This window comes from Oryctolagus cuniculus, chromosome 20 (assembly GCF_051225735.1).
Source record: "Oryctolagus cuniculus isolate XC-2025 breed Fujian yellow rabbit chromosome 20, ASM5122573v1, whole genome shotgun sequence".
Classification (NCBI taxonomy): domain Eukaryota; kingdom Metazoa; phylum Chordata; class Mammalia; order Lagomorpha; family Leporidae; genus Oryctolagus; species Oryctolagus cuniculus.
In genome coordinates this window covers 39660558-39688444 of record NC_142886.1, presented here as the reverse complement: position 1 = coordinate 39688444, position 27887 = coordinate 39660558, and the positions used below count along the sequence as shown (strand labels likewise).

The window sequence follows — 27887 nt, the reverse complement described above, 5'->3', positions numbered from 1 at the left end:
GTTGCAGCCATTTGAGGAGTGAACCAGTGGATGGAAAACCTCTCTTTCTCTCTGCCTCTCTCTAACTCTGGCTTTCAAATAAAAAAAAAGAAAAAAAAAGAAAAAATACCTTTGGAGACATGAAATGAGAAATGATGGGGTTAAACCCAACTCTGGTAGGTGTCATACCATAGTGATGATCAACAGGCTGCATTTCAAAACTCTGGGTTCAAAGGGAAAATGCGATGAACAAAAGAATCGAATTTGGCCAGCCCAGCCCAATTTAACACGGAGAAACTCTGCCTCCTCAGAAAGCGGGGTTTGTGAGAATGATTGCCTTCCCCACTGGTGGAGGAGGCATTTGGAGCAGGTCCCACCACCTGGCCTTTGGCCCTGGGAACGCGTGTTTACTGTGCTCAGGAAAGGCAATTGGTGAGCTACCCTCATTAGGGGTGATGGGGACTAATTTGACAGAGCTGGTTTATAATTTATCTCTTGGCAACAAGTTGGGATTCTCATAATTAAAACCAGTGTTGAGGCAAGTGTTGTGGCTCAGTTGTTAATTCCTCACTTAGGATACTCACATCCCACATCAGAATGCCTGGGATTGAATCCTGCCTCTGCTTCCTATCCAGCTGCTTACTGATGTGCATTCTGGAAGGCAGCAGATGATGGCTCAAGAAGTTGGGTCCCTGCCACCCATGTGGAAAACCCAGGTGGTGTTCCTGGCCCCTGGCTTCAGCCTGTCCCAGCCCTGGCTGTTGCAGGCACTTGGGGGAGTAAACCAGCAGGTGGAAGATTTCTCTCTCTGCCTCCTTCAAAATAAAAAAATAAATAAATAAATAAAGCCATAACTGTATCTGTAATGAACAGTTATTAGTGCTGCACACTCTATGGGCACATGGTCTACTTTAATACAGTTGAGCTCTTTATAACCACTTAACCAATTTGGAGTAAGAAAGTCACTTCCTGGTTACCACGTGATGTGTGTGTGTGTCACTCAGGATTGACTGATAATGGAATAACAGGCAGCCCCAGAGCTCAGTGGCATAAAATAACAAAGCTGTATTTCTCGCTCACTCTGACTATTGAAGATTGACCGGCGACTCCGCCCCGTGTCATCTTTGCCCTCGATCCTCGATAGAGGCAGATGGAACACTTCCCATCACTGTGGCTGAGGAAAAGGACAAGGTGGTGAAGCATGTGTTGGTTCTTAAGGTTGTACAGTAGTGACACCTGTCACTCCCACTCACAGTTTATTGGCCAGATCTAATCACACCTAACTGCAGGTAGGTGGGGAAACGTAATGGGTGCTTGAAGGAGAGAGAGCAGAAATATTCCTCACTAGCCCTCTGATGTCTGTAAAATACGCCTGCGATATTGTAGACAGAGCTCTGGAAGCCTAGCTCAACTGAAGCGAGTAAGTAGAATTTAGACAATTCTTCACATCCTTCTGAGGGAAGTGGACTAGTTCCTGAAATAGGATTACTTCATTTCTTCAAATCCATCTTTTCAGGGCACTGAACTACACGATGGCTCAGCCATCTAACCCATCGCCATGTCCGGCTCATGCTGACGGTCAGCCACTGAAACAGGTGTGCGGTATCCATGTAATGTAGGCTCAGCATCACAGGGGCACTCCCCCAACCTGAGGGCTGCTTCTAAGCTCTTCCTAGACCAAAATTCTGGAAGGGACACAGTTCCTTGTTTCCCTTGTGAGTCTTCACTGTGGACTGTTCCAGTGTCTCCAGTCATATTTTATATTTCATCTTCCTACATAGGCATTGCACATTTTTTTTTTTTCTACAAGGCCAAACCCCTCAGTTGGTTTGGGCACCAGGTCTCTGCTTTCAGACCTGGGAGAGGAGGTGTGCCTCACTTCAGAGGGTCCCGGAAACTTCTGTTTTGCTCACCCTGGTCCTCGCTGTTCATTTACTGGTCTCTACCAGGCACTTGCTGAATGTCTCCTTCTGGAATGAACACTGGGTCTGGGCTTGGATTGTTGGCACAAGTTCCATCAGGGCCTTATTTATACTCTTCAAGGCCCCAAAAGGAATTTATGTCCACATAAGAAAGCCTCACGTTGCCAGCAAGTTCCAGTGACGTGGAATATAGCCAGGAGTTGAGTGGGAACAAAAATATCTCAGAGGAGAGAGCAGTTATCTACAAATCCACGCACTAAACTTTATATCTTTGCTGATTTTGTTTTAAAATTAATTTAGTTTTATTTTATTTAAAAGGCAGAGAAAGAGAGAGAGAGAGAGAGAGAGAGAGAGAGATCTTCCATCTGCTGTTTCATTTCCCAAGTATCCTGGGAAGCAGACCTGGGCCAGGCCTAAACTAGGAGTCCAGAGCTTAATCTGGGTTTCCCACATGGTTGCCAGGGACCCAAGTACTTGAACCATCACTGCTGCCTCCGAAGGTGTGCATTAGCAGGAAGATGGAACTGGAAGCAGAGCTGGGACTAGAACCCAGCAGTCCAACATGGGATGCAGATGTGTGAAACACTGCGCCCAGTGTTCTTGATGCGAGAACACTCCTAATGAACTTGGATTTCTGATCTTGTTCTGTAGATGGAAAAAAACAGAGGCGCCAAGAGGTTAAATAACTGGCCAAAAATCTCAAAGCTCTGAGTGGCAGAACAGGTTCTCACAATTCCAGACTTGATAAGATAATCAGTGTTTATGAGGGTGGTGGTGAGATAAGGGAAAAGGTTGAGCTGTATTTAATGCTGTCTCATTTTTAGAAAGTAGTAGAGAAATATGTAATAATTGCAGGAGGATTCCCTTCAAAATAGCCAGTTTTGTGTTTTAATTCTAATGTGCGATGTCTGTCAGCCGGTGGAAGAATTCCACTGAAGAGCCGCCGTTGGCTCCCCAAATCTATCAAGCAAATGAGGAGCTGTTGAAAATCTAGGTGAGTCGATGTATCAGCAGACACCTGTGAAATCCATTTTGGCACAATCAAGATGAAGCCATGACTGTTAGGTCCTGCTGATCAGCCAGGTTCTGTGGTGCTTGGGTGGGAGGTGCATGGCTTCAGGGATCTCTCCCAGCAGGGGCAGGCCCCGGATGGCTGATCTAGGAAGGAATGTCCCATATGGAGCAATACCTAGCAGCTCACTGACACCCACCAAGACCCTCCCTGTGGGTGTGCTTCCTGGCTTCCCAAGCACAGTCAGGCGCACACTCTCCCGTGCTCAGAACAGTGCTGTGTGCAGGGCTGTGCTCCGCCTTCATCTGCAACCAGCGAGGCTCACAGGGGTTCACCCAAGGCCACAGGGCCAGTGAGCAGCGGAGCCAGGGCTAAGCCGCTTGCGGAGACCACGTTGTCCCTCACCTCCCAGGTAGCTCCTGCTCCATCCAGGCCTGGGGGAAGGCACCCCGAGGGTAATTGAAGCAGATTCTCTCCCTACTCCAAGCAGTCTCCCCCCTACCACCACCCCAGTTAAAAAAGTCTGGTCCACAGTGAAGGCGGAGGAGGAATGGGAAGACCTCCTCACAACATGAGCCCAGAGATAACATGAACAAGAGGAAAGACGCCCTTGAACCTCAGGCTGTTTGGAGACAGGGCTTTCTTTATCTGCTTGCTGCAATCAGCAGGTTCCAGCAGGAGAAGCCCCTAGGCCTACATCCTGGGTGAGGATGTGCCCGGAGATTGCGGTCCCGAGGGAGGCCCTCACCCTCACCCAGCCTGTGCAGAGCCGCAAGGCCTACGCAGCTGGGGTGCACCCTGGAGAAAGGAGAGGGGATTGGCTGATGTTTGCCCAATCTCCTGCTGGTGCTGTGGGCCTGAGCATCTTCAGATGGTGGTCCCAGAAGGGACACTTGACCCAGCCTTGTTGGTGCTACCAACTAGTGTGCTTGGCTGACCCCTGGGTCTCAGTGTTTCTCAACTGTGAATTAAAGAGCTCTCAACCTCACTCATAAAGAGATTCAAATGAAAACATGGTGTACCATCTGTGGCTTGTCAGATCGACAAATGTTAAAAAATTTGAGAATCTCCAGTTTTGGGGAAGAGGTAAGACACAGGACCCGCACTCAGTCTTGGAGTCAGGGTACAATGGCAGAGCATCCTGGGAAGGCATTCAGCAATGTCCATCACACGTACGGTGCCAGGCCCAGCAGGTTCACCCTTCAGAATATACCCGATGATTTTCTTGCAAAAGTATAAAAAGCTGGAGACTAAGGGTATCTTAATATTGCTTGTGATAGCAAAACTGTATCCAGCCTCTGTATCTATCACTGGGCAATTGGTTCAATACACGAAGGGTGTATCTTGGTGCACTAGGCAGCATTTATTTTATTTTTTAAACAAAGTTTAAAAATAGTATATTTGCAGCAAAACTGATACAGGCATTTCTTTGTTTTTGGTTTTGTTTTTATATTTCTTTAAATTTGTTAATTTATATAAATGGGACAAATTTCACATATCTCATACATATAGTTTTAAGTACATAATGACACTTCCCACCCAATCCTCCCTCCCTCCCTCACTCTCACCCTTCCTCCTGCTTCCTTTCTTATTTTTCTTTTAATTTTGGCAATAGTATACTTTTTTGTTTGAGAACAGGTTTTATTATTAATCGAAGAAGCACCTTGTTCTTGATTTTAAAAATATTTTAGCTCACACATATAAAGGAGAACATACGGAGTATGTCCAGTTTATTTCATTCAGTATGATGTCCTCTAGTTGCAGCCATTTTGATGTAAGTGATAGCATTTCATTCTCTGTTAAGCTGAATAATATTGTATTGGGTGTATATGTCACATTTTCCTTACCCATTCATCTGATGATGGACATCTTGGTTGATTCCATATTTTGGCTGTTGTGAACAGTGCTGCTCCAAACATGGTGGTGCAGGGATCTCTTTGACTGTATAGGCATATGACTCTGCTAGGCATATACCCAGTAGTGGGATTGCTGGATCATACTGTAAGTTTGTTTCTAGTTTTTAAAGAAATCGTCACACTGTATTCCACAATGGCTGCATTTACATTCCCACCAACAATGCATAAGAGTTCCCCTTTCTCCACATCCTTGCCAGCAATTGTTGTTATTTGTCTTTTGGATAATAGCTATGTTGACAAGGGTGAGGTCATATATCACTGTAGTTTTGATTTGCATTTCCCTGATGGCTAGTGATGTTGAGCGTTTTTTCATATATTTGTTGACCACTTGTATTTCTTTTGAGTACTATCTTTTGAGGTCTGTAGCCCATTTCTTAACTGGATTGGTTGTTTTTTGTTTTTGTTGAGTTTTCTGCATTGTTGATATATTCTGGATATTAATTCTTTGTCAGATAAGTAGTTTGCAGATATTTTTCCTGCTCTGCCAGATGTCCCTTCCCTCTATTAATTATTCCCTTTGATGTGCAGAAGCTCTGAGTTTGATATATTCCCAATTGTCTAGTTTTGTTGCCTGTGCTTTGGGGGTCTTATCCAAGAAGTCATCACCTACACTAGTGTCTTCAAGTGTTTCCCTTACATTTCCTTCGAGCAGCTTCATAGTCAGGCTGTAAATTTAGATATTTGATCCATCTGGAGTTGATTCTTGTGTATGGTGAGAGGTGGGGATCTCATTTCATTCTTCTACATACATACATCCAGTTTTGCCAGCACCATTATTGAAGATATTATCCTTTCTCCAAGGTATGGTCTGGGCACTTTTGTCAAAAATCAGTTGGCTATATGTACATGGATTAATTTCTGGGCTTTGTATTCTGTTCCATTGATCTATGTGACTGGGCACTATTTAAATAGGATACTATGGAAAGGGTGCAAAGACACCACAGTAACAAGTCAAAGCAACACCTATTTACTGACTGCTGTCTACATGCTAAGACGTTTACCCCGTTAATTCATCCCCCCCATTTTACAGATGAAAAAGCTGAGGATCAACCACCTTGTGCTTGTATAACCTGCTCATAGCACAGCAGAAAGTAGCCAGAAAGTGGGCGGACAACGCAAGTATTTTGCTTTCAGAACTCTGCTCATTGCTGTATAAGTGGAAAAAACAAGTTACAGGAATGTGGGATTCGCTCTATATAAAAAATCACATATGTGTGTGTTTGCTCTGAAAGTATATGCTCCTATTTTCATAATTGTTTTAGGCAAAGTATTATGAGTGAGAGAAATATTTTTCCCATTCATTTGATAGCTTCCTATGCTGTTTTGCCTCCTAAAAAGAAGTGTTGGTCAATTTTTTTTTGTTTTTTTTTTTGTTTGTTTGTTTGTTTTTAAGATTTATTTATTTGAAAGACAGAGTGAGAGAGAGGGAGAGAGGGAGAGGGAGATCTTCTATCTGCTGGTTCACTCCCCAGCTGCCTCCAATAGCTAGGGGTAGGCCAGGCCAAAGCCAGGAGCCAGGAACTCCATCCAGGTCTCCCATATAGGTGGCAGGGACCCAAGTACTTGAAGCATCATCTGCTGCCTTCCCAGGCACATTAGCAAGAAGCTGGATTGAAAGCAGAGTAACTGGGACTCGAACTGCCACTCTGATATGGGGTGTGGGTATCCCAAGTGGCAACTTAATTCACGGCACCTAAACTCACACCACTGCTTATAATTTTTGTTGTATTTTTATTAAGTTTTTTTTTTTTAATGTTTACTTACTTATTTATTTGAAAGGCAGTGTTGAGGATGGAGGATAGATATCTTGACCCCAGCCCCGCCTGTTCCTCTTTGCATCTCCCTTTTAATCGGTGGCAAGCGCAGGGCATGTGTGTTTCGCCCTAGCTGTGGTCTAGCACCTCTTGACTACTTAGAGACCTGTCTTGCCCACCAGCACCAACCCTGCTCTTGTCTAACACGTTATTGCATAGAATACTGGGGTCGTTCCCAACCCCATCTCATTAGCCTTGTTCACGTTCATGGATAAGGCACATGCACAGACGCTTCTCCCAGCTGCTCCCTTCATACGTCACCCCATGGACAATGCTGAGTGTGGGGCAGGGAGGTCATCAAAGTGGGGCTGCCCTCCAGGGGCGTCCTGGTGCTCCTGCCCCCTGCCACTTCTGAGCATCTCTGGTCCATGCTTCCACTGGTTTTTCTTTCTTTTTATCTCTTTCCCATTAGTATCTGTGCCTCCCCCTACCTTAAACCACAGCTTAGTTGGCTAAGGCATCCATGTCCACCTCCTTAACACAAACAGAAAAGGGGTAACTGTCCTTACTGTCTCTGTGTTCCAACCTTTTGAGCAATAGAGGCAATGCCTGCTAGATGCAGATCCAGCCTGGGAGAGCCAGGATGCAGCCCCACGACATTCCTCCTCCATATCAGAGCAAGGACCACAAGAAACAAGGGATGTGAAGCCCGCTCCCCGTGCACACCGGCGCACCAGTGCTTCATGGCGAAGGGTCAGTGTCTGCATGCCGTTGGCATTGGCCATCCATCAAGATCGCAAGGAGGGAGAGAGATTCTTGTTAGTTACCAGATACCCACGGATTGAACAGCACCTGTCTGCCAAAAACCACAATGTACACATTTAATCGAAGCACTTAGAACTTGGCTTTGACCTTTTGAGAATGTCATTGTGGGATGGCGGCCCTGTTAGACACAGCCTGCAAGGCTTCGCTGAACGCTCAATGCTCGGGGGGGGAGTGTAACTAGGATGTCCCTGTCTCTTAGAACAAAACGCAGGAAAAGGGATCTCTCCCCTTTCCCCAGGAGGAGGAATGTGGCTGTGCAGAGAAAGGAAACAAGAGTGGGCAGCGGCGAGCTCCCGGGAGAACTGCAGCAGAGACTGGGCCGGGGGCGGGGGGACGGGCAGTGGGTGCCTCTGCTTCCCCTCCTGCTGTAGCTCTGAAGTCCTGAGCTGCTGCCCCCCACCCCATGCAGATGTGCACCTCACGACCCCCTTCGAGCTGTTCTGTGTGGCCCTCCAGACCACGCCAGCAATCCCTTTCCTTGCAGAGGGTTCTGGGTTTCATGATGCTTGTGATGGACAAGCCTTCTGGAAGCAGTTAGCACCTGCAGAGCCGGGAGAGCCGATGGGAGTGCACACAAAGGTGCTTGGAGCTGCCCCACAGCCTGGTGCAGGGGACATCCTCCCTGTCCCGCTGGAAGACTGAGAAGGAACTTCTGTTAGCAAACATACTCGCTCTTCATCATTGCCTGTGCGGGGCTTTGTGGCACATTCTAGTCTTGCTCTGCTCCCAGCTGCCTGCACGGTCTAGATCAAGGTTTTTAATGTCAGTGGCCCTCATTTTCCCCATTTGTAAAGTGAAGTTACAGACCAGAGGATCCGCAGGTCCCTGCTGAAACTAACACGAGGATACTGTCATTGTCCATGAAAGGTTAATGGTTTGGGCGCAGATGTAAATTCACTCTGATTAAAGGGGCTCTTTTTTGTGACCTAACTCCTCCATGAATTGTTAAGTAATAGTGTGACCTTTTATAGTTCCCTTTCTAAGGTTTCTCAAGCCTTTACTAAAGTAGCAACACTGTCATGATATTGCCATGTGGAGTTATTATAAAGTCAGTTAAAATTGCCCTGTTTGGAGCAGGTATATAGTTTAGTAGTTATGACGCCCATATTCTGTTGCAGAGTATCTATCTGTTTTTTGTTTGTTTGTTTGTTTGTTTGTTTTTGACAGAGTTAAATAGTGAGAAAGAGAGGCAGAGAGAAAGGTCTTTCTTCCGTTGGTTCACCCCCCAAATGGCCGCTACGGCCTGAGCTACGCCGATCCGAAGCCAGGAGCCAGGTGCTTCCTCCTGGTCTCCCATGCAGGTGCAAGAGCCCAAGCACTTGGGCCATCCTCCACTGCCTTCCCAGACCACAGCAGAGAGCTGGACTGGAAGAGGAGCAATCAGGACTAGAACCTGGTGCCCATATGGGATGCTGGTGCCGCAGGCGGAGGATTAACCGAGTGAGCCATGGCGCCGGCCCCAAGTATCTGGGTTTGATTCCTTGTTCCAACTCCTAACTTCAGCTTCCCACAAATGCACACCCTGGGAGGCAGTGGTGATGGCTCAAGTAGAGACCTGGATTATGTCCCTGGCTCCCCACCTCAGCCTGGCCCAGGGCAGACTGTTGAGGGCATTTGAGGAGTGAGCCAGCGGGTGGGAGCACTCTCTTTATGTCTCTCTGCCTATCAAATAAATGGATACATTTTTATTTGAAAGGCAGAGACAGAGAGGTCTTCCATTGGCTGGCTTACTACCCAAATGCCTTCAAAAGCCAGGGCTGGGGCAGCCCGAAGCCAGGAGCCCAGAACTCCATCCCAGTCTCCTGTATGGGTAAAAGGGACTCAAGTAGCTGAGCCGTGGTCCACTGCCTTGCAGACTTCACATTAGCAGAAAGCTGGATGGGAAGTAGAGTGGCCGGGACTCGATCCCAGGCCCTCTGATGGGGGACGCGGGCATCCCAAGCAGTGACTTCAGCTGCTGTGCCAAATGCCTGCCTCCCATTTTTTCTTTTCTAACACAACCGAGTTGAACACCCTATTTGGTGAGCTGGTTCATGATTCAGAGAGCAAAGTATTGAGATGACCTCTGAGTAGGAGGGTATTAGCTTAGCATTCTTTCAAGAGCAGACAGCTGGGGTAAGCAGCAGAGAATTACTTTCGCTCGTCTATTTGGAGAGTTTGCAAACAAATTTGTTTCCTTTTGTCCTTTCCCACTCAGCAAATATCGACTTTGACTTTTGGCTGTGAGTGGAGCCGGACTGAGCGTGGCTAATCTTTATTTAAGGGCTTTATCTTCTCTTGGGCTGGATCAGCCAAAACTTGTTGCTGTGGTTCCCGACGGGGGACTAGAAGGGGTTCTGATTGCACTGTCTGCTGAGGCTCCCATCGAACTGGCAGAGAGGGCTCCATCCCCCAGGACGAGGTAGCTGCTGGGTCACTTTTGAGCGATGCCTTGTCTTCAGGCATGTCAAGGCTGCACTTGAAACCCAATTATTCACCAACATCATAGCCAAGCTCCCCGTTCTTACAGCCTGTCCCTGCTGGGTGCAGAGGAATACAGTAATTTTCCTGAGACTCCATTGTAAAACACTTGGGATAGACCATCGGGGAGGCAGCTGGCATCTGCGGTTTACAGCGCACGCTGAGTTTTGGGGGGAAGAAAATGTGCTCATCCCAGGAAAAGAAAGGAAGTCTCCCAAGACACTCTACAGGGCTGCCCAGGTGGCTGTCTCCGGAAGCGTACCTTTTACGTGCTGCCAGCGTGGGGAGAAGACGAGCAGAGCCAAGCCTGTGAACCCAGAGAGAAGGCCACGGCCAAGGCTAATGGAAATGATTCAGATGACAGGGGACACAGGAAATGGGGGATATTTCTTTAGGGCAAGGGCCTCGCAGGGCCTGGGGTGTAGAAGCAAGAGGAGCCTCCGTCTTCTCTCCCACTTGCTGTTTGAACAAGCTGCCTCCCCTCCTCTTCTGGTCACTCTGACATCAGAACTCATTGCAGGGACTGGTGCTGGGGTACAGCAGGCTAAGCCAGCACCTGTGACACTGGCATCCCATAGGAGCACAGGTTTGAGTCCTGGCTGCTCCACTTCTGATCCAGCTCCCTGCTCATGTGCCTGGGAAAGCAGTGGAGGATGACCCAAGTGCTTGGGCCCCTGCTACCCACACATATGTGAAGGAGACCCAGATGGAGTTCCAAGCTCCTGGCTTCTCCCTGGCCCAGCTGGCCACTGTGGCCATTTAGGGAGTGAACCAGTGGATAGAAGATCTCTCTCTCTCTCTCTTTGTGTGTATGTGTCTCTCTCTCTCCATCTCTCTCTCTCTCTCTGCCTTTCAAATAAATACAATAATCTTTTTTTAAAAAAAGACTAATGTTCATAAAAGATAAATGTCTCCACTTAGCTCTACCATCCTCTGTAAATCTACTATGTCCACTTCTTATTTCTCCCAGTTCTTCCAAATGATTGTATGATTAATAACAATGGGAAAGCTTGGGAAATGTGTCTGCTATGAAAGGGGCTCTTCTGCAGGAGTGACTGACTTCTAAGCTTGCCCACAGAGCAAGAGAAATACCATTTCTTGCTTCCTTTCTCCCCGTTCCCAGACAGGTACTACTGTCTCCCATTTTCCAGATGAGAAAACTGAGGTTTAGAAGTGGTTAAGTACTTGCCCAAGAGTGGTGAAACCAGAATTTGAGCCTAACCGTCTGGCTTCAAATTCCATGCTCACAGCCCTGTGCCATGTTGGATTTTTCCAAGTGAACAGGCCCCGTGAGCAGGAAGCCACATCAGAACCAAACCTCAACAGTTTGGGCCAGGGCTGAGGCAGAATTGCTCGCCACCTGCTGGTTCTCCTGGGCTGGTCTTCACGTCCTTGTGCCACACACAGCTTTGCAGCACCACAGAAGGCTCCAGAAACAGCAGACCAAGTGGCGGTGATCGGAATAAAGTTGTGTTGAAAGAGAGATGAGAGAACCCCTGTGTTTACAGAGGAGGCCTTTGCAATGGTAGTTATTAACTAACTCCCAAAGGGCAAGTCGTAGACTGGAGTTGTGTGACTTTAGGGTTTGTGATTACAGCATATGCATGGGCTGCAAGTGATGTTGAGCTGTGAATTCAGCTCCCGTTTTCCAACAACCTACCATGAAGCAGGCAGCCCGTGCGGGGTCACCCTCAGCCGCTATCCCAGCATTCCCCAAAGCTCTGGAAGGAGGCTGTTGTCCCACTTTCCAGAAGACCAAGGCTGAAAAAGGTTGAGTGACTTACCCAGAGCCATACAACTTCTCCAAGTTAACCCAGCTCCAACTGGGTGCTCAGCGTATGCTCTTTCACTGCGTCTTTCATTAACGTATTCATTCCATATCCACTCCCTGAGCACCTACTATGTGCCAGGCCTGTCCGTGTTGCTGAGGGCGCCTGGGGAGGAAGATGGGTGAGGTCTCTGTTCCTGGAGGACCTGTGTTGCCCACTTAAATTAGGAGACTGGGAACACGAAGCCGAAGATATACTATGAAGGGCTCAGAGCTGCTTTAGAAATTAGGATTTAACCAAGCATGTAGCTAGAGAGATTTGGATCCTCTAAGGAGGTTTACTTATTTATCAGTAGGGAAAGAACCACGCTAGTAGCAAACCCTGAATGGGCCCCTTTGGGGTTAGGCAATTTGTAGTTCTAAGACTCGGGCCGCCTTGGAAACAGACTAGAGATGCTGGGCGCTCCCTGCTGCCAGGGTGGTCTTGCTCTCCTCACCATCTACTCAGCCAGCAAGCCCCCAGCCCCGAGACACTGACCCAGGAAAGGCTCCACGCTCTGTGCTCAGCCTAGCAGCTGGTGGTCAGGCCAGCAGATACCCTCTGTCTCCCTCCACAGGCTGCTCCGGGCACTTGGGTGGAACCTGTATGCACCGGACCTCCTCTCTGAAGCAAGTTCAACATCTCTGCTCCAACCTACTGGGTAGTGGCAGCATCTTCCTGGACCCACTGATTAGTGTGATAACAAAGCGTTCACTTCTGCGGTTGGGAGCCCACATCAGCTGGGTTTTCCACTACTTCAGAACCCAATCTGCCTTTTCCCTTGGCTGAGTGCACACTAACTCTGGATTATGCCACTATAGCTTTTCTCAGTGGATCTTTATCCTATGGTGCCCTGACTTTCAGGCCCATCACTGTCCTCCAGTGTTTCAACAAGCGCTGATTAATGCCCCTTTTGGGGAGGGCCTCGCCAGGATGGGGGCAAGGCCTTCTTTGAAGGACACTGGAGACAATTGCCTTCAAGACTTAAGGTCACTGATGAGAAAACTGTGCCCAAGCTGATTGTCCTGTGCCCAAGCTGCTTTCTGTCCATGACATTGGCCACTTCCCAAGCACAGAATATCTTCAGTGTGGGGGTACTTGCAGAGATGGGATTTCGAGCCATCTGTCAAATGGAATGCCCAGGTTTGGATACTCAGCCCAGAGTTACTGTTCTCCAGAACACACAAGAGCCACATCCCCACTCCCTGTCCAAATGAGGGCAAAGAATTCCCTTGATCAGGGGTGGGGTTTGTAGGTAATTAAACAACATGGTGATAGATGGCTTCATTTTTTTCCCCTTCTGATTGCAAGTATTGTTTAATGATAAAAAAAAATTAAGATCCTGAGGCCAGCATGGTGGTATAGTGAATTAAGCTACCATCTAGTGATGGCATCCCATACAGGTGCTAGTTTGAGTCCTGGCTGCTCCACTTGCAATCCAGCTCCCTGCTACTATACCTGGGAAAGCAGCAGAGGACAACCTAAGTGCTTGGGCCCCTGCACCCCTGTGGGAGACCTAGAGGAAGTTCCTGACTCCTGGCTTTGGCCTGGGCCAGCCCCAGCTATTGCAACCATTTGGGGAATAAGTGAATCAGTGGTTGGAAGATCTCTCTCCCTCTCCCTCCCCCTCCCCCCCTTTCTCTTTCTCTGTAACTCTGCCTAAAACTAAATAAATAAATAAATAAATCTTTAAAAAATTTAAAATCCTAACCATTGTAGAAGTACTTATCATGGAAAGCTTAAAGTCTCTAATGATCCACCTATCAAAAAAAATTTTGGATCTAATATTATTTTACAAAAAGATTTGATTTTGCAACATCCTTTTTTTCTTAATGATTTATTTTTATTAATTTGAAAGGCAAAGTTACACAGAGGCAAAGGCAGAGAGAGAGAGAGAGAGAGAGAGAGGTCTTCCATCTGCTGGTTCACTCCCCAAATGGCCGAAATGGCAGGAACTACACTGATCCAATCCGAAGCCAGGAGCCAGGAGCTTCTTCTGGGTCTCCCATGTGGGTGCAGGGGCCCAAGGACTTGGGCCATCTTCTACTGCTTTGCCAGGCCATAACAGAGGGCTGGATTGGAAGTGGAGCAACCGGGACTAGAACCGGCGCTCGTATAGGATGGCAGCACTGCAGGTGGTGGCTTCACCCACTACATCACAGTGCCGGCTCTGCAGCATGTTTTTCTCTTGGGTAACTTTCCCTGTCACTCTGACTTACCTTGTTCTTTTATTGTTAAAAGTACTTCTTTTTTTTTTTAATATTTCTTAATTTCTTGATTTGAAAGGGAGAGAGAGAGAGACATAGTGAGAGAGAGAGGGAGAGAGAGCAAGTGAGCTTATCTTCACTGGTTTATTCCCCAAATGCCCACAGTGGCCAGGGGCCTAAAACTGGGAACCAGGAACTCAATCTAGGTGTTCCGCACAGGTGGCAGAAGCCCAGTGACTTGATCCATCACCGCTGCCTCCCAGGGTCTGCACTGGCAGGAAGCTGGAGTCTAGAGCTGGAGCTGTGGATTGAAGCTGGCTACTCTGATATGGGACAGAAATCTTTTATTTGAGGTATATAAACTTCATGCATTTCATAATACAACTTTAGGAACACAGTGATTCTCCCCACCCTACCCTGCCTCCCGTCAGAACACCAGTGTCTTAACCACTAGCTAGGCCAAATGCCCACCTGCTCTGTTCTTTCCGATGCTGCAGTTTCGTTATGCGAATGAAGCAGGACTCAGCAAACTGCCCCCTTTTTGATAGACGTGGAGTTCCTTCCTTAGACATGCATATTTTTGGATCCTTGTGTACGTCTGAGCTTGGTTCGCTGTAGCAGAAGACCTTGAACTGAGTGCTTTAAACCACGAGCATTCACGTCTGAAGGTTCTGGAAGCTGGCAGGTGAGGACCCAGGAGCTGAGCGCTTTGCTTCCTGGGAAAGCAGGTGGCCATAGTGTCCTTCTTTTTTTTTTTTTTTTTTTTTTTTTTTTTTTTTTTTTTGACAGGCAGAGTGGACAGTGAGAGAGAGAGACAGAGAGAAAGGTCTTCCTTTGCCGTTGGTTCACCCTCCAATGGCCGCCGCGGTCGGCGCACCGCGCTGATCCGATGGCAGGAGCCAGGAGCCAGGTGCTTTTCCTGGTCTCCCATGGGGTGCAGGGCCCAAGCACCTGGGCCATCCTCCACTGCACTCCCTGGCCACAGCAGAGGGCTGGCCTGGAAGAGGGGCAACCGGGACAGAATCCGGCGCCCCGACCGGGACTAGAACCCGGTGTGCCGGCGCCGCTAGGCGGAGGATTAGCCTGGTGAGCCGCGGCGCCGGCCCATAGTGTCCTTCTTGCTGTGACCTCAGCAGTGGAGAAGAGAAAGCGAGCTCTGGTCTCTCTTCTTGTAAGGATAGGAGTCTCATCATGGAGCCTCACCCTCAAGATCTCATCAAACCTAAAGATCCCACCTTCAAACCCCATCACGCGGGGGCTCAGGGCTTCCTCGCGTGAACTGTAGGGGAAGACAAATATTCAGTCTGTGACACTGTATTTCTGTACCATGAGTGTCTGTGATGGAATTGCCGGTTCAAAGCCAATATGCATTTTAAATGTTAATCCATATTGCCAATCACCCCTCCAACAATGATGGCACCCACCAGCACTGTCATCAGTGCCTAACGAGAGTGCCAGTTTCTCTGCATCTGTAAGAACAGCGTTATCATTCAGTACAATTTAAGTTCATTTTTGGATATTTATTATCTCTTACATCAGGGTACAAAGAATTCAAAGGTATGGTATTTGCCTTTTAGATAGGCGCTTTTTTTTTTTTAAAGTTTTATTTATTTGAAAGACATAGTAACAGGGAGACAAGGAAAGAGATTAAGGGAGATCCTCTATCTGCTGGTTCACTCCTCCAGTGCCTGCAAGGGCCAGGACTTGGCCTTACCGAAGCCGGGAGCCCGGACCTTCATCAGGGTCTCCCACATGGCTGGCAGGGGCCCAAATGCTCGGGCCAGCGTCTGATCCGCTGCTTTCCCGGGCATGTTAGCAGGGAGCTGGATCCAAAGTGGAGCAGCTGGGACTCAAACTGCACTCATATGGGATACCATGGGGGGGGGGGGGGACAGGTGTCAGCGTTACAGGGGACTTTAATGTCCTGTACCACAACACTGGCCCCAAGATCGGCCTTTCTTAAGATGTTTTTATTTGACTTTCATTTTCAGGACCTGGGACCCTGAGCCTCCAGTGTAGTTCCTGCCCAGTGTGTTGCTGCACTGACTTGTTCCCTGGAGCTGACCCGCTCCCTGGCCCCATGCCCACAGGGGTGGGTCTTAGGGGTCCCCAGGGGGAAACAGCTGATTCCCAAGCTCCCAGCCTTCATGGGACCAGGGCTGAGGAGACATCTTGCAGCTGATTTTGTTCTAAGCTCCCTTCCAAACGGCCTTGCCCAGCAGGCTGTGGAGCGCTCATTTCCTGCCCCAGATGGCCTCGCCAGCCTGGGCACCCGGCTGGGGCAGGGAACTCTCACCTCCCGCGTCCACATTAGTGCCGCTGCCCTGAAGGCCAACGGCGCTCTCAGCTGCGCTCCTTCCGGCCTCCTCCGCAGTCCCGTGACCCGGAGTGGGGGCTTGGCGAGGGAGCCTTGTCGCCCAGGATCCCCGCAGGCCACCCAGGAGTAATGCTGCTTTCTCCCAGGTGTGCAGTGGGAGAGGCTCTTTGTTTTAAAACCCAGGACCCTCCCTAGGGGCAGGTGGTGCACTGACTTCCTCCTCCTGGAGCCTTGGCCTGACCTTTCTAGTGTTTTCTCTCCCTGCCCCTAAGGGCTCACCCTACAACACACCTTTATTCCTGGGGCACAGGGAATCCCTGCTTGTCCTCCTGGGAGTTACCTCTAGCAGCCATTCACACACTGGTATGAATGGAATGTGCTGGTTATCAGACCCTAGAGATGAGATCTGAGCTACCAGTAGGGGCCTTTAGCCGTGGTTCCTTCTTGTCTCGCTGTGTCCATGTGGTTCTCTCCCGGGTTTGGAAGGGCTCAGGGAGCTGAGACATTGAGAAGGTCAGGAGACCCATAATAATGTCATCCTCTAGAACCTGCCCTTGCCCGTCGCCAGTGCTAAAATGATGACTTCCTTCCCCCCCCCCCCCACCGAAATGATGACTTTTAAAAATATATTTGTGTCTTTGAAAGCTCTTTTGGCTTAGTCCATTCAATACACACAGAGAGAACTTTCAGATGAGTCGAGAGCGAATACAATGAAAGACACAAAAGTGGATCTGAAGTGTTAAGACAGCCAGGTGCGGGTGATGAAGATGTAACTTGTGGGACTGTCACCCCGAAGCTACCGTAATTCTCCAGTGTGAACCCAGAGATGTGGCAGTGTCCCATTCATCCCGACCAGTTCTCAGGCTGACATCTGCAAGGTGACAGGTTAGTGACAGGGAACACAGAGAAGGGAAAACATATCAATCCGAAGGGCAGCCCAAGGGCAGCCTTGTTGCATTTGCAGAGTCTGGAAGCTCTGGTGCCAGAATCGTGACCAAGAGGCAGCGTGCAGGTGGTCACTTGTCATGTTTAGGCTCAGGGCCCTGGTTTGAGAAATTGTGTTTCCTGATAAGCAGGCAGGCTATAGGCCATTTGTGCTGTACTTGGGGGTCCTCAGTCCCTCTGGGATGTCCCCAGGGCTGGGTGGATGGCTGTGATCTGATTGACTGACCTTGCATTTCTGGGTGTGTCATCCACCTCCCAGAGGCAGCGGAGGCCTGGGTCTGATTCCTTTTTCCTCTCCGGGCCCTCGCTGTGAGCCTGAGATTTCTCCTTGCAGAATTCTGGATGCTTCTCTTTGAAAGAGACCTTGAGGACTCATCCAGTCTGCTCCCACTGGTTGCAGATGGAGAAACTGAGGCTGTATTCTTCAAACCTATGTGGGGGTGGGGATAGGGAGGTGTCGCCTCCACGCGGTGCTTGTCCCAGGGGATTCCCAGTAAGGAAGGTCGAGCCCTGGGGACTTCCCAGTGCTGTCCTGAGTTCCAGGTCAGCGCCCCAGGCAAGGCTGGAAAGTTACTTTGTAGGAGGCACAGAGAGCAACTTTTTTTTTTTTTAAGATGTATTCATTTATTTATTCAAAAGACACAGCAACAGAGAAGGAGACGTGTTGAGAGAGAGAGAAGTCAGGAGCCAGGGACTCCATACAGGTCCCCCACATGGGTGGCAGAGACCTAAGCACTTGCGTCGTCATCTGCTGCTTTCCCAGCGGTATTAGCAGGAAGCTGGAGGGGAGGCAGAGCTGCCAGGGTTCCCACCGGCGTGTTGCAAGCTGGGGTTCGTCCAGTGCACCACAGCGTGGGTCCTGAGGAAGCAAAGTCGTAAGAGAATGTTCGTTTTCTTCTCTCTTCAGAGAAGAGCTGTTTCTTGGCAGACGACACTGCAGTCCAGGGTGGCTGCAGGGCCCACTCCAGGGCACAGAGTTCCAAGGCCCACTTCAGAGGGGTTGGGCCAGGGGATTGCCAGGCTCAGCAAAGAGTGCTCGCTAAGACCTGAACGCGGGAGAGGGGCCTGAGCGGAGCCCACTGGGGAGCTGTCCCTGGGCAGAGCGGACGAGTGCCTGGGCGCAGTGGACTCTTTGCTGCTGGTCCCGAGCTCAGTGATGCCAGAGTAGAGAGTGCCCAGAGCCACTAGAGGACCCCACTGCCCAGCCCGGGTCCTGAGTGATTGCCCCTGAGGGCGGGACGTGGAGTAGACAGAAGCCATTGGCTGTGCCCCTGTGCACAAGCAGACGCTGCTGCGAAGGTAGCACTGTCAGTGGCTTAGCGACAAGGGGACATGTGTGTGAACCGAGTGACTGGGATGCCCATATGTTGGTCTGTTGCTCTGTGCTCTTGCTTGACCACCACTGCCATCGCTGTCCCCATAGCCCATTCCTCCCGACTCAGGTCACCTGGTCTTTAGTCCAGATGGGTTTCCATGCTTGCAGCCTCTCCCTGTGAGCCCACCTCTCCGAGAGGCTGCCCGCTGGAAAACTCCCCCTTCCTGGCTGAGGGAGGCCAAGTCCGTGGGCAAGGCTGCCAGTTCCCCGTGGTGAGCTGGCTGAATTGTATGCATAGGAGCTTGTGGGTCTGGCAACCTACCTACCCACTGCTCCAAGAGAAGACGCAAAAATGTCCTCTAAGTTGGCCTGCTGCCCCCCTGCAAACGTGGTAATTCCAAATGTCACCTTGGCATTTTCTTCTCAAATAAACTCTGTCTTGTTCACATCACAAGGAAGCTGGAAACATGGGCCTCGGAACTTCTGTGAGGGTTGCTCAGTCCTCTGATTGACTTGCTGTGTGACATGTTGAACTATTCAGTTCTTTCATGGGTAAATGTGAACATGGGCTTGGAGATTTTTATCCATGGAGTCCTGGAGACTTGGACTTGATTTTGAGTCAAAGAAAAGAATTGGGTCTTCCATAGTATGTGAATATGTCAATGTATGTATATATAATAAAAGGTAGCTAATATTAATTGATTTTTGAAGAGCCAAATGAATTTTTTTAAAAATCACATCTGGGGGCCGGCGTTGTGGCTTAACAGGTTAAACCTATGCCAATGACTCTGGCATCCCATATGGATGCTGGTTTGAGACCCAGCTGCTCCGCTTCTGATCCAACTCCCTGCTAATGCACCCGAGAAAACAGTGGAAGATGGCCCAAGTGCTTGGGCCCCTCCCTCCCCATGGAAGACCTGGAAGAAGCCCCAGCCTCCTAACTAAGGCCTGGCCCAGCCACCATCGTTAGGGCCATTTGAGGAGTGAACCAGCAGATGGAAGATTCTCTCTCTCCTCTCTGTGTAATTCTGCCTTTCAAATAAATAAAAAATGAATATAAAAAAATGTTTTCTTGAGAAAAATCACATCTGGTTCAAAAGTTTAGGCTATGTAGACTAATAGCACTGCCATCAGAAACTATAATTAGGAGGAGATTTGGAAGGAAGAGCTTTGTTCATTGGTAAGGCAAGGAAGCAGATGTATCACAGGAGCACATTGAATTTAAACAAGAGTTTTTGCCTCTGGGACACATAGAAGATTTTTATACTTTAGTTCCTCGTAAAGCCTTTGTGAAACACACAAGATACATGCAGAAATCACCCCATTTTTTTTTTTAAGGATTTCATTTGTTTTTCTTTGAGAGGAAGAGTTACAGAGAGAGAGAGGAAGAGACAGAGAGAAAGAGCCTCCATCCTCTGATTCACACCCTCAATGGCCGCAGCTGCTGAAGCTGGGCCAATCGGAAGCCAGGAGCCAGGAACTTCATCTGAGTCTCCCATGTGGCAGCAGGGGCCCAAGCACTTGGGCCGTCTTTCAATGCTTTCCCAGGCCATAGCAAAGAGCTGGATTGGAAGAGGAGCAGCTGGGACACGAACCAGTACCCATTTGGGATGCGGGCGTCGCAGGCAGTAGCTTAGCCTACTACACCACAGCACTGGCCCCAGAAATCACGCCATTTTGAAGACAAAGAAACAGAGACTTAGAAGGTAACCTTGACACAATAAACAGGGGTGGGGTGGGAATCCAGGGTTTCTTACTTGGAGACGATACATAATTTTTCATCTTTTGCTCTGACAAGACCTTGAAGAGAGGCTGATGGTTTCCCTAGGCAATCAGCTGTCAGCCTGGCCACAGGAGAGGAGGGGGAGGGTTGGAGAGAGGATGGAGTGGGGAGGAGGGCCAGGCTCGGTACTGTGGCCTGTCGTGAGTGTCTGGGAGGAAGCAGGATGGGGTTGGTGTGGAGCCTCCTCCTGGCAGAGCTGCTGGGGCTGGCCTCCCGGTGGCCTCCAGCCATGCAGAGGGCAAGGTCTGGGGACCTCCTGGATCAACAGCTACACAGGGCTATTTGCATTTTCAGAATGAGTTCCTTGACCTTGATCGATTAGAACCCTCTGATAGGCCCATTCCTTTGGAACTTCCTTTGCTGGTCCTGTATCAGACCAAAACTGTTTCTGAGAAACACATATGGAAAGTGTGTTTTTCTTTAAACATGCATATGTGTGAAAAAAAGACATCTAGAAATCGCTTTGGACGTTTACTTTTAACCGCACTTATTTATGGACAAGTCAAGCAAAACAGACTTGGTGCCAGGGAGACAGATTTGGTGTGGGCCACTGTTTATATGGAAAGACTGGGTGTTCTGGGCTGTCCCTAGGGAATCTCCTAGGCTCCGGAGACATGGAACGCATTTCCTAGTATAGAATTTCTTTGGATGGTTAGGAGTTGGGAACTCTGTGCGTGACAATATTAGTTACCATGTGGGATTTTCAACAGAGAGGAAGCTGGAGGGAGGCCTTGGAAGTCAGAAGCACCCAGGATGCTGGGTATTAGAGAGAACTTGAATTCCAGTCCCCGGTTCCTCATTAAAACACCTACTAAGGGGTTCCCCCAATGCCCCCCTTTCACTCACACACCCATCTTGATGGGGAACACACCGGGTTATTCACTCTTCTACCCTGCGAGTCCACTTTAAGTAAGGAAGTCATTCTAAGGCTAGATTCTACTTTAAGGAAGTCATTCTAGACAGATCCATACGAGAGGCATGAATAGGGCAGTTCCTCTGACATGGCTCAGAGTAGCAGAAAACCGGAAACAACCTAAGTAGCCACAGGAGAGTGGCTAAGTCATCGGTCTTAGCCATGATACTGTGCAATCTTTTACTCATACTACAGTTCTTTATTGAGTGCCTACTATCCACTACGCACAGAGGAGGTGTGAAGTACATCGTGATGGCCAAGGTTAACATGGTCTCAGCTCTCCTGGAGCTCACAGATTTTGTCCAATGCGAATTGGAAAAAGCAGAGTCTTTGGAGTGTGAGCCCATTTCATTCTCTGCAGACAGAAACCTCAGCAAACAGTTTGAATGGATAACAAAAGTACAGAAGAATGGGGCATTGAGCCCATGTGCTTCTTTGCCCTTCTGTACTTACCAAGTTTTCCCCCAGTGATCATTAGGATTTTTGTCATTTAAAATACAATTTCTTTTAGGAAAAGAAAAGAAGTCATGAGACTCGGGGTGTGGACTCAGCTCCTCCTTGAATTTGTCAAGAGCCCTTAGATGGGTCGCAGGGTCCCCGGAACGTCCTCTGGTGGACCCCCCCCCCCCACCTCTCATTTTGAGGTCGGAAGCTCCTGTGGCTTCTGAGGACAGCAGTCTTCTGCTGCAGGGCCAGCTGCCCAGAGCTTTTTTCTGGGGAGAGGACGGCGGCCAGGCTGCCTGGCCGGAGCCCCAACCCCTGGGCACTTTCGGTTTTCAGGGCACTGATCCTCCAGGAATATGGTCACATCCTCAAATGGGGAAGAGAGTTTCCCTATTAGCCTTAGAAATGAATTAAGGTGGTGCCTCTTATCTGTGAATACACCTCGTGATTGGTTTAATTGGACTGCTTCAGCTGAAACCCACTGCACCTCACCCCACCAACGGACCTTACACGAGTGCCAGCCACTATGTTTTGCAGACGTTTTCTTGGTTAAGGCTCACGACACCTCCTGAAGTGTCACCCCCATCTTATCAGACAGTAAGGGATGGAATGACATAGAGGAGCCACCAGGGCTACACAGATAGTAAAGTTGAAGCTCGAATGAAGATAAAGAATTGTTTCTTTTCCCCACCCAAAGAATGTCCTGGTGTGACAGCTCCTGTTTCCTCTGTGTTAAGTCCACGTCTTCTACACTTGAGTCTCTTCTAAGTCTTCTTACATACCATGGCCAGGTCAATCTTTCGTGACGTCATCTGCTGCCTTCCCTAGCACATTCAGGGACTGCTCATTGTCCAGGGTGAAATCCAAACGTATGGGTTGGGAATTCAGGATTTTTCATAGGCTCCAATCTTGCCTTTGTCACCGTCTTCCCTGTCCCTCCCAGGAGTGACCCCTTGGCTCCGCTGAGTTGGTCTGTTTTACCGACCTCTGAGTACGCTCTTGACCGTCCTCGCTCTGAGCACTGTGTTTCTTGGCTCTTCTGGTGAAGAACAAGAGGAATGTTCTTTCTCCCCCTTTCCTTTGTCTACCCATCCTTTGGGGCACTGTTCAGGTTTTTTCTTTTTTTAAAAAATGGAGAACATTTCCTTGACTATCTTGGCCTATGGTTTGATCTCAGTTATCACCTATATATTATGAAGGGTCTTCAAAGAGTTCCTGAAAATACATATTATGAAAAACCATGCATGGGCCGGCACCGTGGCTCACTAGGCTAATCCTCCGCCTAGCGGCGCCGGCACACCGGGTTCTAGTCCTGGTTGGGGCGCCAGATTCTGTCCCAGTTGCCCCTCTTCCAGGCCAGCTCTCTGCTGTGGCCAGGGAGTGCAGTGGAGGATGGCCCAAGTCCTTGGGCCCTGCACCCCATGGGAGACCAGGAGAAGCACCTGGCTCCTGGCTCCTGCCATCGGATCAGCGCGGTGCGCCGGCCGCAGCGCACCGGCTGCGGCGGCCATTGGAGGGTGAACCAATGGCAAAGGAAGACTTTTCTCTCTGTCTCTCTCTCTCTCTCTCTCACTGTCCACTCTGCCTGTCAAAAAAAAAAAAAAATTAAAAAAAAAAGAAAAAGAAAAACCATGCATGGATTTCCAGAATGTCTGCACCAAGATCAACTTTCTCTCTTCTCTTCTCTTCTCTTCTCTTCTCTTCTCTTCTCTTCTCTTCTCTTCTCTTCTCTTCTCTTCTCTTCTCTTCTCTTCTCTTTTCTTTCTTTCTTTCTTTCTTTCTTTCTTTCTTTCTTTCTTTTTTTTGACAGCTAGAGTTAGTGAGAGAGAGACAGAGAGAAAGGTCTTCCATCTGCTGGTTCACTCCCCAAATGGCCGCCATGGCCGGTGCTGCACCTATCCATAGCCAGGAGCCAGGTGCTTCCTCCTGGTCTCCCATGTGGGTGCAGGGCCCAAGCACTTGGGCCATCCTCCACTGCCTTCCTGGGCCACAGCAGAGAGCTGGTCTGGAGGAGGAGCAGCCAGGACTAGAACTGGCACCCATATAGGATGCTGGTGCCGCAGGCGGAGGATTAACCAAGTGAGCCACAGCGCTGGCCCCCAGCTTCTCTTTTAATTCCCTTTTCTGAGAACTTTACGAAGCGGCAGTCAGCATCCAGGTCGTGCCGAGCTGTGACCTGCTCAGTGCGTTGCATGTCACAGGGACTCCAGAATTCCACAGAAGACTGCACAGAGCAGCAGGTGAGGGGAGCACTTCCTGCTGCCGCCCTAAAGCACTGCTCCAGCAAGGGAGCGTCCCCTCCCCTGCAGAAAGCAAACAGCCAGCGGCTCCTGTCCCAGGTTCCAAACCGCGTCTTCTGGGGCAATAGCTAATTACTTGCCATGCAGTTGCCACCCACGACTAATCCTATTTTCTGAATGAAATGGAAGCAGAGCGATGAAAACACTTGCCTGACCTCAAGGCTAAGCCGTGGGTAGAAACAGCACTTGAACTTGGGTTTCCTTCTGCCAGTTCCCCCTCTTGTTCAGAGCAGACCTTTGCATTAAAGGGTCAGATGGGAACTATTTTAGGTTTCACAGGCCAAGTGCTGCCCTTACAGCCACTCCACTGTGCCTCTGTCAGACAAAGGCAGCTTAGACAATGCATAAACCAGGAGGTGTGCCTGTGTGCTGATAAGATGCTATTTACAAAAAAAAAAAAAAAAAACAGGCAGTGGGCTGGATCGGCCTAGATTTGAACACCGAGCAGGCCTTGCCCTTGGGTATAGGCTGATACGCAAATTGTGACTAAGGCTGGGAAAGCCTGGTTAGGGTCAAAGGGGGACCTTGTGGATCTTCAAGGACAGAGTGTGCTCCCGAACAGGCAGCAGGCAGCCAGTCATCCTGTGAACCTGGGCCTGGTCCCTGGAATGCATGCTGGGGAGTCAGGGCACATGAGCCCCTGGGCAGCCAGGGTGTGCCCTCCCCTATGGAGGGTTAAAGGTTGCGTTGTCTCCCTACACGACTGGAATGTTCCATTGTGCACTATGTCTACACCTGCTACCCACATGCTTTTTTTTTTTTTAAGAAATTTATTTTATTTATTTGAAAAGCAGAGTTAGAGAGGGAGAGAGAGAGAGAAACTTCTATTCACTGGTTCAATCCCCAAATGACCGCAATGACTGGAGCTTGGCTAATAAGCCAGGAACCAGGAACTTCTTCCAGGTCTCCCATGTGGATTCAGGGGAAGTGGAGCCGCTGAGACTTAAACCAGCGCCCATAAGGGATGCTAGTGCCACAGGCCATAGCTTTAACCCACTGCACCATAGCACTGGCCCCGTGCTCTTCTATTTCATATCTGCATGGGGAGCCCCAGAACAATCAGTCTTGAATGCTGTGTTGGTCATCACCCACAGCAATGAGCAGTTGCTGGGGCGGCAGAGCTTGGGGTGAGTGACCTTGTCCCTCTGCAGGGATGTGTCACCAGAGGTGCCTGGCATCTGTCCTTGGAGGCGCAGGTAGGTTTGAGGACCAAGTTTTCCACTCTACGTGCTGATGTGAACTGCTTCCTCCCATGACTCCTGCGTAGGAACGCACACCCCTGACCGAAATCTGAGAGTTTTGCCATTAAGGCCAGGCACGGTTATTCCAGTTCTGTTACAAGAATGAGTGTGATTTGTCTTTCTTCTGGGGGACCCAGGGCCTGGAAGAGGAAAGCTCTGCGGTGGTCTTAGAGAATAGTTGCAAATATCAGGAAAATTCTAATTAATTCCAAGGAAGAATTTCACAGATTTCTTTGTAGCTTAAACTCTAAAGAGAGAAAAGAAGGAACCATTTAATCATTCTGTTTAGGAGAAAATCATCCTGTTTAGTGGTTTGGGGTAAAGTTGCTATATTAGGACAGGAACAAGAGACATGAAAAGTAGGCAAATAATCCCTTAGTTTGCTCTTTTCTTTTTTTTTTTTTTTTTTTTTTTTTTTTTTTTTTTTTTTTGACAGGCAGAGTGGATAGTGAGAGAGAGAGACAGAGAGAAAGGTCTTCCTTTTTGCCGTTGGTTCACCCTCCAATCTGAAGCCAGGAGCCAGGTGCTTCCCCTGGTCTCCCATGCGGGTACAGGGCCCAAAGACTTGGGCCATCCTCCACCGCACTCCCGGGCCACAGCAGAGAGCTGGCCTGGAAGAGGGGCAACTGGGACAGAATCCGGTGCCCCGACTGGGACTAGAACCTGGTGTGCTGGCGCTGCAAGGCGGAGGATTAGCCTAGTGAGCCGCGGCGCCAGCTCCTTAGTTGGCTCTTAACTCTTAGTCTAATTCTTTTCCTATTGGACACACTAGTTAACACTTGCCTAGCAGTTACCTTGTGTCGTGCATCCCTTTAGGAACTTCAAATATGTCAACTCATTTAATCCTCCCCGCAGCCCTGTTGGATCTGTAGTACAGTCCCATTTTACAGGTGAGGATACTGTGGCACAGAGAGCTCAGGAGACTTACCCATCCTGCTGTTGCTGCCTCCGGTTTACACAGTGGCGGTACAATCAGTAAACAGGGATCCATGGCTGCCCACAGTCCCTCCCTTGGCAAAGCTCCCTAGCGCTTTCCTGGCTGTGGCACAGACCCCACCTGTTTAGCTTGCTGGGGGCTCGGCAAGAGTTTCTCATTGACTTTGACCAGTTGCTCAGGGATCATGTCTTTGCATGAGAAAGAATTCAGATGTGAGACAGAGAGTAGCAGGTAAGGGAGGTAGCAAAGTTTAGTGAAGAGAGGACCCCTGACAGCCCAGGGAGACATCTCAGGAAAGGGCTAGGGGCCCAGTGTGCATTGAGACTGGAGACTTTAGGCTTGTTGGGTGTGGGCCCTCCATTTCTCCTCCCCCTACGCCCTTTCTGGGGTGTTGCTGGGTGGAGGGCTTTCTGGGTGTGGGTTCCTTCCCAGCACTTCACAAGGGCCCCCTGCTGAGGGGCAGGTGAGAGTCCCCAAAGCTGCCCCCAGGGAGAGGGCTAGACCCACCTAACCAGACCATTGAACACGGGCAAGTCTTTTGATTTGTAAATGCTGGCTTGCTTTCAAGGCTGGCCTTCATGTTCCATCACATAGAAATTCTCCTTTTTCCATCTGCCCCCCTCTCTCTCACACACACAGGCTCCTGTCAGCCTGGCTGCCTTAGCATGGCCAGTAGTAGTAGGACACCTTCCCCCAGCAGGCTTCCTGACAGTCTCCTTAGCACACTGAGTTGAGCCTGGAGAGCAGACCCGATTCTCAGGGGTGCCCTTGTTGATGAAGCTCAGGGACAGGTGTAGCGAATCAGAAAGCTGTGCCTTACTTCTACGTGAGAAATTGTTCTAGAACATGGCATGGGTGAGCGTGGGGACTGGAGAGGGAGAGCTGGATGGACTTGGATGTTGAGAGGCAAGCGAGGCATCAACTGGTCCCAGTTCCTCAGGTTGCTGAGACCCAAACCTCAGGCTAGGGTGACTGCTGTCCTAGTGCTGGGCAGGACTTGGAAGAGCTCCCTCACCCAAGTGCAGTCCGTGGTGCCCCCTGGTATCCCGACCTCCAGCCCAGGTCCACCCTTCCTTCCTCAAAGGGGGAGCCTTCACTTCTTTAGAAATGCTAACACCAGCAGTTTCTCTTTCTCTCCAGGACTTTGCATCTCTATACCCTCCTCCTATCCCTGCTGGCTGGTCTAAGCTTGTGGAAGGCAGGTCGGGTGTCTGGGGCACAGCCAATACCCCAAGGCTGATGCTGGGCACCCAAAACTGTCAGTGATGCTGTTCTCATGGTCAAGTCAAAGTTCCCCGAGTTCCTCTCTGCTTGCCTAACTACTGCCCCAAGAGATCATTCCCAAGCCGCTTTTTACTTTCATCTTTTTTTTTTTTTTTTTTTTTTGACAAGCAGAGTGGACAGTGAGAGAGAAGAGACAGAGAGAAAGGTCTTCCTTTTGCTGGGACTAGAACCTGGTGTGCCGGCGCCGCAAGGTGGAGGATTAGCCTAGTGAGCCGCGGCGCCGGCCTTACTTTCATCATTTTTAACACAAAATGAATGGTACAAAACTTGAGCCTTGAATTGAGTTGGTGGGGAGTGCCTTGTACATAAACCATTATGCAAAGGCAATTGTTATGTGCTTAGAGGGGTGGGTCAGGCCGGGTGGCCACTGGAAGACCAGGCCTGAGGGCCGGGAGAGGCCTTGGGAGAGGGGGCTGGGGGAAGGGAAGCTCCAGCCCCAGCCTTGCTCAGTTCAGGCTCCCCTGTGTGTGTTCAGACCCCCGCCCAGTCCTCTCTCCTTATCGCCTCGCTCCGGCCAGAGGGGTC

General features: G+C 49.5%; 1 protein-coding gene across 28 annotated transcripts in view; it reads left to right on the top strand.

The window, feature by feature from the left end:
- The window catches only part of FOXN3 (forkhead box N3), a 457141-nt gene that overhangs the window by 152920 nt on the left and 276334 nt on the right, over positions 1-27887 (top strand). For 2 of the 28 annotated variants that reach the window (XM_089322629.1, XM_089322627.1), the window contains exon 1: positions 19942-20166. The exons of 24 other annotated variants lie outside the window; for them this stretch is intronic. The gene's annotated coding sequence lies outside the window, so the exon portion shown is untranslated. Of the gene's footprint in view, positions 1-1270; positions 1400-19803; positions 20167-27887 lie in introns of those variants that run through there. 2 more of the 28 variants (XM_089322628.1, XM_089322634.1) reach the window with 2 other exon arrangements.